Here is a 12,942-nt window from a genome sequence, read left to right as displayed (position 1 = left end):
CAGTTGGATTGGTAGCTGGACTGGGGTGTTTACACTTCAACCTGTGTAGCTTCAGATTTTTCTTATGCTTACTGTGATTGGCTGCAAAGACAACAAGGCTAGCCAGAGATTGGATAATGCTTGTTGGGTTTGTTTTTCTTGTGTACAGTTTCCTAGTAACTGAAGACATTGTATCCTCGGAGACGTAGCTGTTAGTGTAAATTCTAGGGGAGGCGGGAGGGGAGGCAGACAAGCTGTGCAGCAAAATTTCTATGCATATTTTTACTCATTAAATTTAAATTTAGTGCATGTATTTCGAATTTTTGAATACAAAGAAATGGCAGGTATGCTGACTGTGTCTCTATGTTTGTGAGTCAGTAGTAACAGTACATACAATGAATTATGGGTCACAATCCCGTCAGGTGTGATGGGCTTCAGTACAAATATTGAAGGTGATAATCGTTGATTATTGTTGGATGCAAAAAAAAAATACAAAAACGGAGGTATTATGAATTAAGTCCTTTTTCACACCCTTTGGACATTTCTCTACAAAAATAAAAACCTTGCCTGCTATCCAGGTCTGCGTCATTAAGGCATTTGCACTGTGAGCTGTATGATAGTGAGTAACAGTAGTTAATAGGCAATTCACCCTTGACAAATGTGAGTTGTGAACAGGGTTCCTGAAAAGTGTCTGTATTAATAAAATACAAATACCAAAATAAAATGTTGACTTTAGGTAGCGCTCCACCACCAAAAAAAGGACCAATGCTCCAGTCTGCTCCAACCCCACTACACCCTTGGTAGTCTGTGTCATACCGCAGAGCAGTTTCTACTGTATATCCTATACAAGAAGATATTTATAACATTGATTGTATGTTAGGTCATACAATGGCTGATAAAATGAATATAGTTGCTGCATACATATTTACAAATTCAATTATGAGTTAATCTAAAAAGGACATGTAACAAGATAAACTGCAGCTGGACTAATTCTGCTGTTTCTAGTTCATTATTGAATGATACATTTAACTATCCTAAAGATTCAGAGTTGACATACAGTAATTAATACATGAAAGATACTTCTACCTACTTAACAACATACATTTCAACACTGTAATGCTACTTTTTGAAAAAAAAAATCTAAATTGGCAATTTATCCCTCTGACAATAATATCTTAAACTCTTACTACAAACTCTTATTACAATTTGAATTATATTATTATTATATTGTCTAAAATATGTTTTTGCTCCAGTATCTAGTAAAAAAAAAACACCAGAAACAACTTTGGTAAAAGTAACACCCAAGATACAAATATGGGTTGATTTATAGATGTACCGGTATGCATTTTTAGCAGAAAATGCTTGAACTATTACTGCTTGGCAGACTTAGAAATCTCTAGAAAAAGAGGGTGCATATCTCAGCAAAGATTAGCATATCATAGTTCCTACATCCACCCGAAGTTTCTTGTTTGCTGCAAATTTACTACAGTATGATCATACGTCCATTTTTAAAATTATTGCAAGATACTTGCAATATGTTAAAGAATCTCCTGCTCAGTCAATTTATCACTTTGTATGTTGGCTCTAGTTGGATCAAACTGAGTGGCAATTGAATTCTAGTTTTGCTCCCATGAATTAATGGGATTATGTGATGATAGTACCATAATTATATCTATTTAAGACATCACACCCTTTTAATATATACTTTTGTATTATAGGTAAAGACAGCTTGATACCAGTGATTACACATGGGATAAAGAGACTTTAATAAAAAGGGTTTGGTTAGAGGAAGCTGGAATACACGCCTTGTTTTTTAGCATTCACATTTTGCCAGCTATTACTCCAGAGTCCAGACTGCTCTTTAATGTATTATATTTTGTACATACTGCACTGGGATGCTATTATGGCAAAAACAAAAACAAAGACTAGAAAATTGGAGAGCAATACTCTCAGCTCAGCCATTGATTCACTGTTTGATTGCAGGAAATATAATGGCAGACTACCCATTAACAGTAGAATTGTACCATTTTCCTTAATAATAATTTATTCTTATGACTTATTGTATGGAATATTGACCCTGGAGCAACATCTGTCAAATTCAATATACTGTACAACCTCTTTGTGTTTCTGTCCTCCCACTTATAAAACCATGTCCAAGAAACTGAGATGTTGCTATTTGGTAAACAACAAAAGAAACAGAGAGACCCTTTCAGATTTTAAAATTTTGCTTGAAATGTTGGACCCTTTTAAAAAATAAAAAGGAAACTACTCATGTCTACTCCTTAGTTATTTAAAAAACACATGAAAAATAAAAATAATTTAAAACCAAAACAGCAAAATAAATACATAACAATACAATATTGTTTTGATAAAAGTATTTACAAAGTAAATACATACCTGCATAGCTCTGTCGTTAGAAAAGAAAGTACCAAACATAATTTGCAACTGCGGGGATGTTAATTGAAATATGTTGTGGTGTTCCTGTGGACTGTTCTTGATATATATATATGGAATGAACATTATATTCTGACATCATCTTAACATCATCCTCAAAATTTTTGAAAATTAACAAGTTTACTGAACTGTGTTTACTTTTCTTTCTACACAGCTGAAGAAGGGCTTTTGCCCAAAACATCCTGAAATAAATTATTTTTTAAGCAGTTATCTAAGCAGTTTAAAATGCTTATCAAGGATTTGGTAGAAGCGAAGCGGTTCATTAGATGACATCAACAGGGATTGTTCTACAACTGTAAAATGTATTTTACAGTTTATTAGCAACCTTCATTAACTCAACCCATTTGTCTTTACCACACTGTGATAAATGCTTTAACGATGTGTCCTTATATCTGGAATTAAAAAAAAAAAAAACATTATTGAAAGCTGCTCATTAAAAAATACATATAATCTTGTTCCTTTGTCTACATTCATAGAGGAATCTGGTCATACTATGGGCAATGCTTTTCCATGCTGTAGGGGCAGTGTACTGTAACTGAACACTGAGCAGCAAACAGATAACAATTAAATAAAATCACAGGGCTTGACTGTACATACAGGTTTCAGCATGTAACATACACAAGCCCATGTTTGTATCCTAATAAACAAATGTTTGGAAGCCAAGACAACTTTGTAATCTGCTGTAGACCCTGGGGTCAATTTTAATGATCTCTGAAGTGTTATTTATTGTCTCACCTTTTTTTCAAGCAGAAGCCACTTTTTTATTTATATCATTGTGTTTTAAGTATCCAGAAGTCTAGAATACACTCAAAGAACCAAAAGACCCTCGACATAAGAAAAGGGGCTCAGTGATAATATTGATAGTGGTTATAAGAGTAACATTTCAAATCCTCGGATAGCACTCTTTTAACCAGCATTTCTAATTGGCAATGGGACAACATCACTGAGACAAAATGTGAATACATTCTTTGTTTTCTGGCTCGCCACAGGAGTTTATTTTAATTTTGTTTTGCCTGTCTGTCTCTGACAAGGAAGTTTTTCCAGTGTTGCAGCAGTCTGTAGATCATATGGATGTGTCGCAAATTACATCAACTTGCTCCATTTTTTAATAGACCATGTGATATTTCTTACATCCACTAGGGGAAAAGAACTTCCTATGAATCTTGTTCATATGAGAAAATCTTTTTTAAAATAATGGATACTATATGTTACAAATCAGAACAAGGATCTGAGAACTGTACAAAAAAGGAGCAAAACGATGAAATGAGTTTCAGGTCGAGCTGTTTAACACAGTGTACTGTACACATTCTGCCATTAATGCCGCGTGTGTATTATTGATACTAGCTGTTGCTGTCTCAAAAAATGGTGGTCTATGAACAAAGCTTTTACCTGAAACTATAATATGCAGAATGTTATAAAAGATAAGAAATTGAATGTTTAACTACCACAATTTAGTATTTAGTTATTGTTTTGTTTTTTGTTTTTTTTACAAAAAAAAAGCCATAAAGTTCCTTTGTAGTTCTATCTGTGGGCTTGACATGTTCCAAAGAGTTGTTTTCACACTGTTGTCATGCTATTAGCTTATTACAAAGGACAAGCTCAAGATTACAATTTGGAGAATCATAGAATCCCTTTAGGGGTAATTAATTGCTTGACATATTTCCTGCTAACTTGGCTGTTGCACAGAAACCATGGCCACAATTGTTTATTCAGCATTATGCTAATGAGACACAAGGCATTTGGGGTTTTGTTTGGTTTATTTCACACAATTACACCAAGGCAAGAGGAGCGTCAATAGCTTTTCCCTCAAAAAATAAATTGAGACAACACTGCATCTTTCACAATTGTAAAATACAAATATATTATGCCTTATATCTACAAACTGTGCACTTATCAATATTTAATCATAGATTAAAGTAGGCTAACAACACTGATAAATTAATAACTAATTTGTGTACATACATGTATACTACTGGAAATTATTTTGGCAAATGCAGAATAAATCCAAAGTGGCATTGTGCTCAAATATTGAACATGTGCAATATGTTCCTGTAACATCAAAAGTGTACAGTTGTCCCTTTCCAATTAGAACTGTTCCATCCAACTTTACAGATATTTTAAACAGTTCAATATCAGGGGGAAATGTGTTGCTGTGTACTGCATGCCATGTTTAGAATTGCTCTGTAAAGACTACCTTAGCATCTACATTTTAATAATACTGTATTACATTTGGTTTAATATCCTATTTTTGTGTTTTGTATAAATTACCACATATTATTATTATTATCAATAGCAAAATAATAAATCATCGTCCCCCTTTTATCTTTTGAACAACCCTGTTGTACTTGCCAGCACACTGCTTTAGTGCTTGTTGCACAGAGTACATGTTGAATAGAGAAGGGAAGTTTAGGTAGTCTTGAGCCGTGCTAACAAAAAAACAATGCTAAGATTTTTGTAGTTGCAAGATGAAGATATAAAATGAGAAAAACAAACAATAATATTTGCAATCATTAAATCATTTTGAAAATAAATTTGTCTTCCAGGCATACATTGTTTAAACATGTTTAAACAGAAGTTCTACCTGCCTGGCCTATGTTCCCAGGGTAGGACGTACCAACACCCTTTTTTAAATTATATTATATTAGTAATATATTATGTTCAGTGAGTCAGATAGGCCTTTGCATGAATATTCTCAGATGAGGATTAACATGTTTAGAAATAGCTGAATGACTCTAATGTGATTAAAGATTAACCCCTTTTAAACAACCGTACATTTTATTGGTCTGGGGGTGTGGCCGATCCCTTTAAGTTTCTCCTAATACTTTTATTTTCAAATTTCCTTTTTAACACGTTAAATCAACAGGTGTCACTTAAAACAGAAAGAACATGTTAAAAATGTGTTAAATGTATGATGACATTTCCTGCCTTGTCTCTGCAGTTTTTTTGTTCCAATCAATATGTTTTTCAGTACCAATCAATGATAATGAGAAAACATCTCCTGACAATCTGAAAGCTTCTCTGCACATTTTACACAGGCTAATGCTTATAATAAGGAAGATTAAACAGTATTCCTTTCATTAGTAAAGAAGTGACAACATTTCATTTGATCAGAAAAGGAATATGATTTAATCTTATTACACCTTGATCTCAGCCTATACTATTGACTCAAAAAATTTTACTTCAGCCAAGATCAGCAAAATAATTAGCCTTTCTTAAAATGCATAGTTATCTAATTTAGATTGTCAGAAGACTCTTCCTCATGATCATTGATTGGTACCAAAAAATGGAATAGGCAGGAAATTTCATCCATTTAATTAACACATTTATCCATTTAAGCAATACCCGTCAGCTTACAGCATGGTAAAGGGAATTTGGAAATACAAGTATTCAGAGAAACTTACAAAGGGTTTGCCTGCGTGGTTTACTATTTGCCATACTTAATAACTACTTTAGAAGGAAATTCCTGTTTCTGCAATCAGGGCAGCTTCTAAACAAAACTCAGAAAAGCCGATTAGTGGGCTTCATTTATTGCACACAGTCAAACGATAGGATATTTCACACATTTCATCACCTTTAATAGTAATAGTTTAATAGTAGAAAGTGGCTGAAAAAATTCCTAGTATCTATTAATCACAGCACACTAACGATCCAAGCAGAAACTGCAATAGAAAAAAATATACAGAACAAATACCATGGCATATTAAATGGTAAGAAATTAAATATTTTGAAAAAAAAATCTTATGTAAAGTAACCATTAATAAGTAGAAATATAGAGATATGTAATGTTTTCATACAGGAAGGATCTGGTTTGCAGATTGGACACTGGAGGAGAGCATAGAGATGGAGCAAGATGAAAAGTGGAAATCAAAAGAGAGAAGATGCAGTTTTAGGCAGAAAAGGGACTTTATTTGCAGCAGTAATCAGCAATAAAATAGAATCTCAGAATTTTATATTATTGAATTGCTACCATGCAATGTGACAACTATACTTGTTGTGTAGAAATGAAATTACAAAGACAATATGATCAATTATTCACAAAATACATTTTTGAAAGTAAAAGATTTCACTGTAAAAGAGTGTAAAAGACAGAAAGTGTATGGATCACACAACCAGGGTGAAGGAATTACACTGCCGTGTGTGCACAGTTAGCCAAGAGAAAGGTAACTGCAGATAGTACTATGGAATTGAGAAAGCAAGTAGTGCAACTGCATCAGGAAGTAGGTTGCTTAGAAAGGGAATGTAAGCAAAGCCAAGAGTAGGTAGTAAAATGCAAGCATATGCGTATGAGTTGTTATTACGTGTGTTATTGTTATTCCACGGTCGAGGGGCAATGGAAGCAGAAATATCATGCCCTAAAGTTACATGTTGCTGCAGCCTGGAAACATGAATGTGAGGAAGAAGGTGGTGGTAGAATGCTTAAGGCCGCACCATATAAGATTAAAAGGCGTCCTGTTAGTTCTATGGTGCAGACGGTTTGGAAACCTATGAGTATGATGTACGTCATGAACATGTTCCATTATCAGCCTCAGAATTGAGAGAGCTATGTTCCAGTGTGGGACACTGGGACAAGGTCAGTGTCCCACGCATGTTTTTGTCAAAAGTACAGAGGCAGGCAAGAGCACATGGTCTTGTGTCAGATAATACAGCTAACCATGTATGCAGATTTGGTAGAGTCACTACCAGCGGGCATGATTAGACCAAATGATGGGCTATGGGCTAATTCTGATGAGAGGGGGGCAGCCCCAATGTAGTTAGTTGGTAACTGGGGAAGAGGTGCTGAAGGAATGTGATGAGGCAATGACTTTTCTATGGCTGTGGTGGTCATGCAAAGTCACTAGAAACTAAAACTGGCAAAATAAACAATATAAACAATTCCCAACATGCCTTCCTTGCTCAGTGATAGATTGTAAAACACCTGATCACTTCCTTCAAATCGTCTTCTCCAATACACATTTCGGTTGAAATGAAATTTCCCAGGAAGTGCAATGGTAGTACTACCTAAAATTAGAAACCTCTGAACTTTCATCCACCAATAAAGAAGCTGCAAATTAGGGCTATTCTTCTATCTTTCTAACTTTAAAAAGCAAAAATGAAAAAAGAAAGCAAAACATTGAATGCACTTGTAAATCAAACAGTGATGCTGCTGATTCTTACAGTCTGCTTGAAATGGTGATCATATTGATACAAGCATGTGAGTCATAAACTGGCCTGTAGTAGTGTTCTGGAGTTGTCAGATTGTGTGATAGTTGCCATTGATCTTGATTTGTGGTCTAAATACCTTATACTCTTTTTTTCTATTTGTGTTAAATGGTGACAAATGTATTTGGATTACTGTTATACGTCTTTTGTGTTGTCTCTTTATTTGTTACCATTTAACTCTGGAACACATTCTCTGATGGGAAGATTCTACATATTTGTAATGAAGATATTGTTAATTGTCAGGTTTAATATACAGGTTTACTTTTAAAACTCTCCATGTTAAATTCAAATGAGATAATCTCATATATTTTATTGCTCCCTGAATGAATGAATTCCAATACTGTTTACTAGCCAGAGGCTATTTGTCCAGCTGTTTGGTCAATCTGTGCCATAAAGATATTCCAATTCTAATTTAATGCACAGTTTGTTCCAATTGCTGTTTTTTTTTTTTATTTGGAGATACTATAGATTTAACCAATGAAGTGGAAATAAATCATTGTGATCTTCTAATCAGGATCAGTAATTTCAGGAAGAATGTGGAATTGTTGTAAGGGTTGTAACCAAGTGCCCTTTTAATAGAATCTATAGCATCATCATATGAGATCGATGTGTATGAACTAGCCATGTCTGCTGTGAATAGACTGAATAGATATATTGCTGATCATAAAAAGGCTTAACAGAGATGAACAAGAATAACATTAACTTCATTGAGAAAAAGTAAATGTGTACTATATAATATTCGTGGACTAGAGAAGGTGTGGCATTACACATTGCCGTACTTGTGTATTATCTTTAATTGGTAATCAAAAAAACCAAAAAAAACAATAGGGCAAGGCAGAGATAAGGATACCATGAACTGCATACATAATAAGCAGAGGGATACAGCACTAACAGCACACTGCAAATACTTTACTGATTATCTTAAACAACCTTTCTACTAACTGTATTTCTGTGTGGTAAGAAATATGTAGGGCACACAAGATGTAAACCCTTTACCATTTTCAAATACATTGAAAATAATCTGGTTTCAGTTGTAAGATTCTTTGCTAATACTGAAAGTAAACAGAGACAACCACAGTTTGTGAGGCTGATGATTAATACCATATCTGATGCCCAGCATGACAGGTATAGTCTAGAGAAGGGGTTGGCAATTAAATTTCATGGTGGGCCAAATTAAACCCCCCCCCCCCCCTGCAAAAATGAGCTTTACAAATGTGTTGCTGTATGTAGACATGAAGTTAGTTCCATGATCAGTCAGTATCTCTTTGGGGATCCCTACTCTAGCCATAATCTGCAATAATTCTTTGGCAATCGCAGCTGCACTAGTGGTATCGCATTTGCATAATCTACCACCACTAATATATGTGTATACCCGGAATCAGAAGGTATATATATATATATATATATATATATATATATATATATATATATATATATATATATAATTTAGTGCTGGGACAAATATTTGAATATCTGAAAACATTTTTTTACATGTATTTGAAGGGGGAAAAAATGTCAGTGTCAACCAGAAATGACAGTTGACAGAAATGAGAACATATCACAATGTGTTTTGCCTTGCAACGATTTACCACCTTGTCAGAAGTTGCACAATGGTTTCTAAATTAGCAATAGCAAAAAAAAAACTGTGTGTGGGATTTCTATATATATATAAAAAAAACAAGTCTGGATTAAGCTGTGCATGCAACACTAGCTGCTAAATAGTGACACATCTACACACATGTGAAGTTGCAATGGCAGGGATTACTTTACGTTTTTATCTGAAATGCACACAAGATTTTTTTTAACCGTAAGTACTGTATGACATCCTTTTTATTGTAATTAATTCACAAGGGCAAAATAAGGCCTTTCTTGTGGGATATAACTTTAATAGAGTGTTACATATTATGCAAAATAACAAATATTCAGATACATGTCTGAATCTTGAAGAGATACCTGAACATGAAAATGCCATGTTCGTAAACAGCAGTATAATAAATATATGTTACACAGATAGAATCTGGGCCCCCTCATCGCATCCTATGGTTTCTCATACCATTTCTATGCTGATGATGCTCAGATTTTCCTCTCCTTCATCCACCTCTGACTCCACCATCTCCTCCCGTATCTCTACCTGTCTGTCTGCTATCTCCTCCTGGATGCACTAGCATCACCTCAAACTCAACCTCTCTAAATCTGACCTCCTTTTCTTTCCCTCCTCCTCCTCCTCCCCCTTCTCTGATCTCTCTATCTCCATTCCTCTGGAATCTACCACACTCTCTCCCTCCTCCTCAGCAAAGAACCTCTGAGTCACCCTGGACCCCTGCCTCTCTTATTCCCAGCACATCTCCACTCTGGCACGCACTTGCCATTTCTTCCTGAGCAACATCGAAGAATCCAACCCTTCCTCACCAACTACGCCACCCAGCTCCTGGTCCAGGCCCTGGTACTCTCCTGCCTAGACTACTGCAACTCCCTTCTGGCTGGCCTTCCTGTGTCCGCCACCTGTCCGCTCCAGCTCATCCAGGACTCCACTGCTCACCTGGTGTTCTCTCTACCTAGCTTCTCCCACGCTATTCCACTGCTCCGCTCACTCCACTGGCTCCCGATCACCACTCGCATCCAGTTCAAGACTCTTGTACTCACCTACAGATGCCTGCACCCAGCTACCTCCAGACCCTCATCTCTCCCTACATCCCCACTCGACTTCTCCACTCCTCCTGCACTAGAAGACTGGCTGTACCTCCTGTACGCTCCCCTGCCTCCAGAGCCCGCTCCTTCTACACCATCACCCCGCAGTGGTGGAATGACCTTCCTACAGATGTCAGGACTGCCCAGTCCCTGACCACCTTCTGGCGCCTCTTCAAGACTCACCTCTTCAGACAGCACCTGCAGAACTCTTCTTTTCCCTCTGGACACTTTATCACTCTTTCTTAATGCGCTTTACTTGCTCTTATCTGCTCCCTATTTTACTGCATTTAATCCTGTACTTTAGAGTACTGTAATCTGTCACAAGTTATTTAATCTGTAGTATTTTGTATTTAATTATATCCTGATGTAACTATCACTGACACTGTTATCTGCTCCATTATTGAATCGTATTGTGTCATATACTTGTACTTGCTAGAACCGAAGTCATTGTATTTTATCTTGCTCTTAATTGTATTAATACTTGTGATTCTTGAAATGTATTTTTGTTTACGACTGTAAGTCACCCTGGATAAGGGCGTCTGCTAATAAATAATAATAATAATAATAATAATAATAATAATAATAATAATAATAATAATAATAATAATAATAGAATCAGTTTTCTATAAAGCAGTGTTTCTCAACCGGTGTTCCGCGGAACAGTGGTGTTCCATGGAACGTGTGCAGGTGTTCCATGGAAAAAATGAAAACATTACTGTTAGCTAGCTAGCTAACGTTAGCCTAGTTAGTTAGCTAACATTACATTTACATTAAGCCCTCATACACGTTTGAAATACGTAGCTAACGTTAGCTCATACAATGTTGCAAGTAACGTTATGCTAAGTAGGCCGATAGCTAATGGTGTGTTTCTGTCACGTGAGACGTAACTATAGCGACAAGCAATTTTTGACAACTTACATGTGTGAGTTAAGTTTTTCAAGCCTTACTTACATCAAGAACAAACAAAGAGAGCGGCTGCGATCTGTGGAACAAGAACTCCGAGTATCACTGTCAACGATTCCCCCAAGGATTAAACACCTCTGTGCCACAAAACAGGCACAGGTGTCACACTGATTTATTTATTTATTTTTTTGCCTTTCATACCAGACTATGAATAGCAGCACGCACAGAGATCCGCCTAACTCTCAGAGGTATGGAGAAAAGCCTGCCCCCTTCCTCTCCATCAAGACAACCAATCTCTACAGACCTTCTCCTTCGTCTCATCACCGCTCTCCAGCAAGGATGCTTCAACCCATTCGATGACATCGTCATGGAAACCCTGTGCCTGATCGCCTTCTTTGGATTTCTCCGCTGTTCAGAATTCTCAACTCCATCTACTTCCAGCTTCCCAGCTCTAGGCCTCAAGCACTCCGATCTCTCTCAAATCCCCGGAAACCATTTTATCTTCCACATCAGTTCTCCAAAAACAGACCAATTAAGCCAAGGTCAGTTCGTTCAATTTTCTAAAATTAACTCTCCTCTGTGTTCCAGCTCTGCTCTGTCCACCTTACCTGCAGGATTCCGTATCTTCCGGCGCTGAACCTCTTCAGCTGTTGAACTTTATATTAGATCTTCCTCTGCAGACATTGCTCATCAAGCACTCGTCAGCTTGCCCGGAGTGGGGGGGCCCTCTCCGCCAGGCCCACCAGAGGTTTCCTCCCAGTAGGGGGGGGGTTCCTCTCCACAGTGTGGATGGCTCATAGGCATAGGTTGTCTACTAACGTCTCTTGTCTTTTCTCTTTTCTTCCAGCTTTTGTATATGTGTGCGGCTCTGCGATCTCTTTTCTATCTCACGGTGTGGTTCTTGCGTGGAACCTGGGGTCCTCTTTTGGGGGGAAGTGACTCCCCCAACTGTCCGGGTCGGCCTCTCGTCTCAACCACTGCGGCCCGGCTGTTCCTCGCCGGCCTGAGGGGACCCCCGGCCACATCCTATTCTTCTGCTCCTTATGCGCTAAGCCTTTCAGGCCTCAACCTTGCTGTCCCATCTCCTCTCTTCCATTTCAAGTCCAGGACCATTTCAGCCCCCTCATGCAGTAGGCTGTGCCTCCACCTGCCGAGCGGGCCCTGACCGAGGGGGGGAGGGGTTTCTCTGTTTTCGTCTCTCCTAAACGGACCCGAGACACTTTTCCTAAGCTCTCCACACCACCCAGCTGCCAGCTTAGCTGCCTTTGCTGCACTGAGTTGCGAAGGATCTGTCCTTTTGTCCTGTTCATCCCCTTCCTGTCTCTCGCTCCACTAAACGCCCAGCAGCCAGAGGATGCTGCCTGACCCGTCGGGAGCGACAGCCAGATTTGTTGTATGTTATGTGTCTAAACTTTGCTCTTTCTCTCTCACTTTTACATCGCCCAGCAGTCAGAGGATGCTGCCTGACCCGGCGGAAAGTGTTTATATCTAATTCTTTGCTCCTCTCGTGTCTCCCTCTCTACGTCACCCAGCAGCCAGAGGATGCTGCCTGACCCGACGAGAAGGGAAAACTCTTCGTCCCTGTGACAGGATTGAAAGGAGTCCCTGTTGTAATTCGCCCTCCCGACCACTGGCAGTGCTGTGTAGGGTTGACCGTGATTGGGTCAGGAGGCTGAACTCTGACCATACAGGAAGTTCCGGGTCAGGCAGCCATCTTGG

The sequence above is a fragment of the Acipenser ruthenus genome, chromosome 3, assembly GCF_902713425.1.
Source record: "Acipenser ruthenus chromosome 3, fAciRut3.2 maternal haplotype, whole genome shotgun sequence".
In the NCBI taxonomy this organism is placed as follows: Eukaryota; Metazoa; Chordata; class Actinopteri; order Acipenseriformes; family Acipenseridae; genus Acipenser; species Acipenser ruthenus.
Note: the sequence above shows the minus strand (reverse complement) of the source record.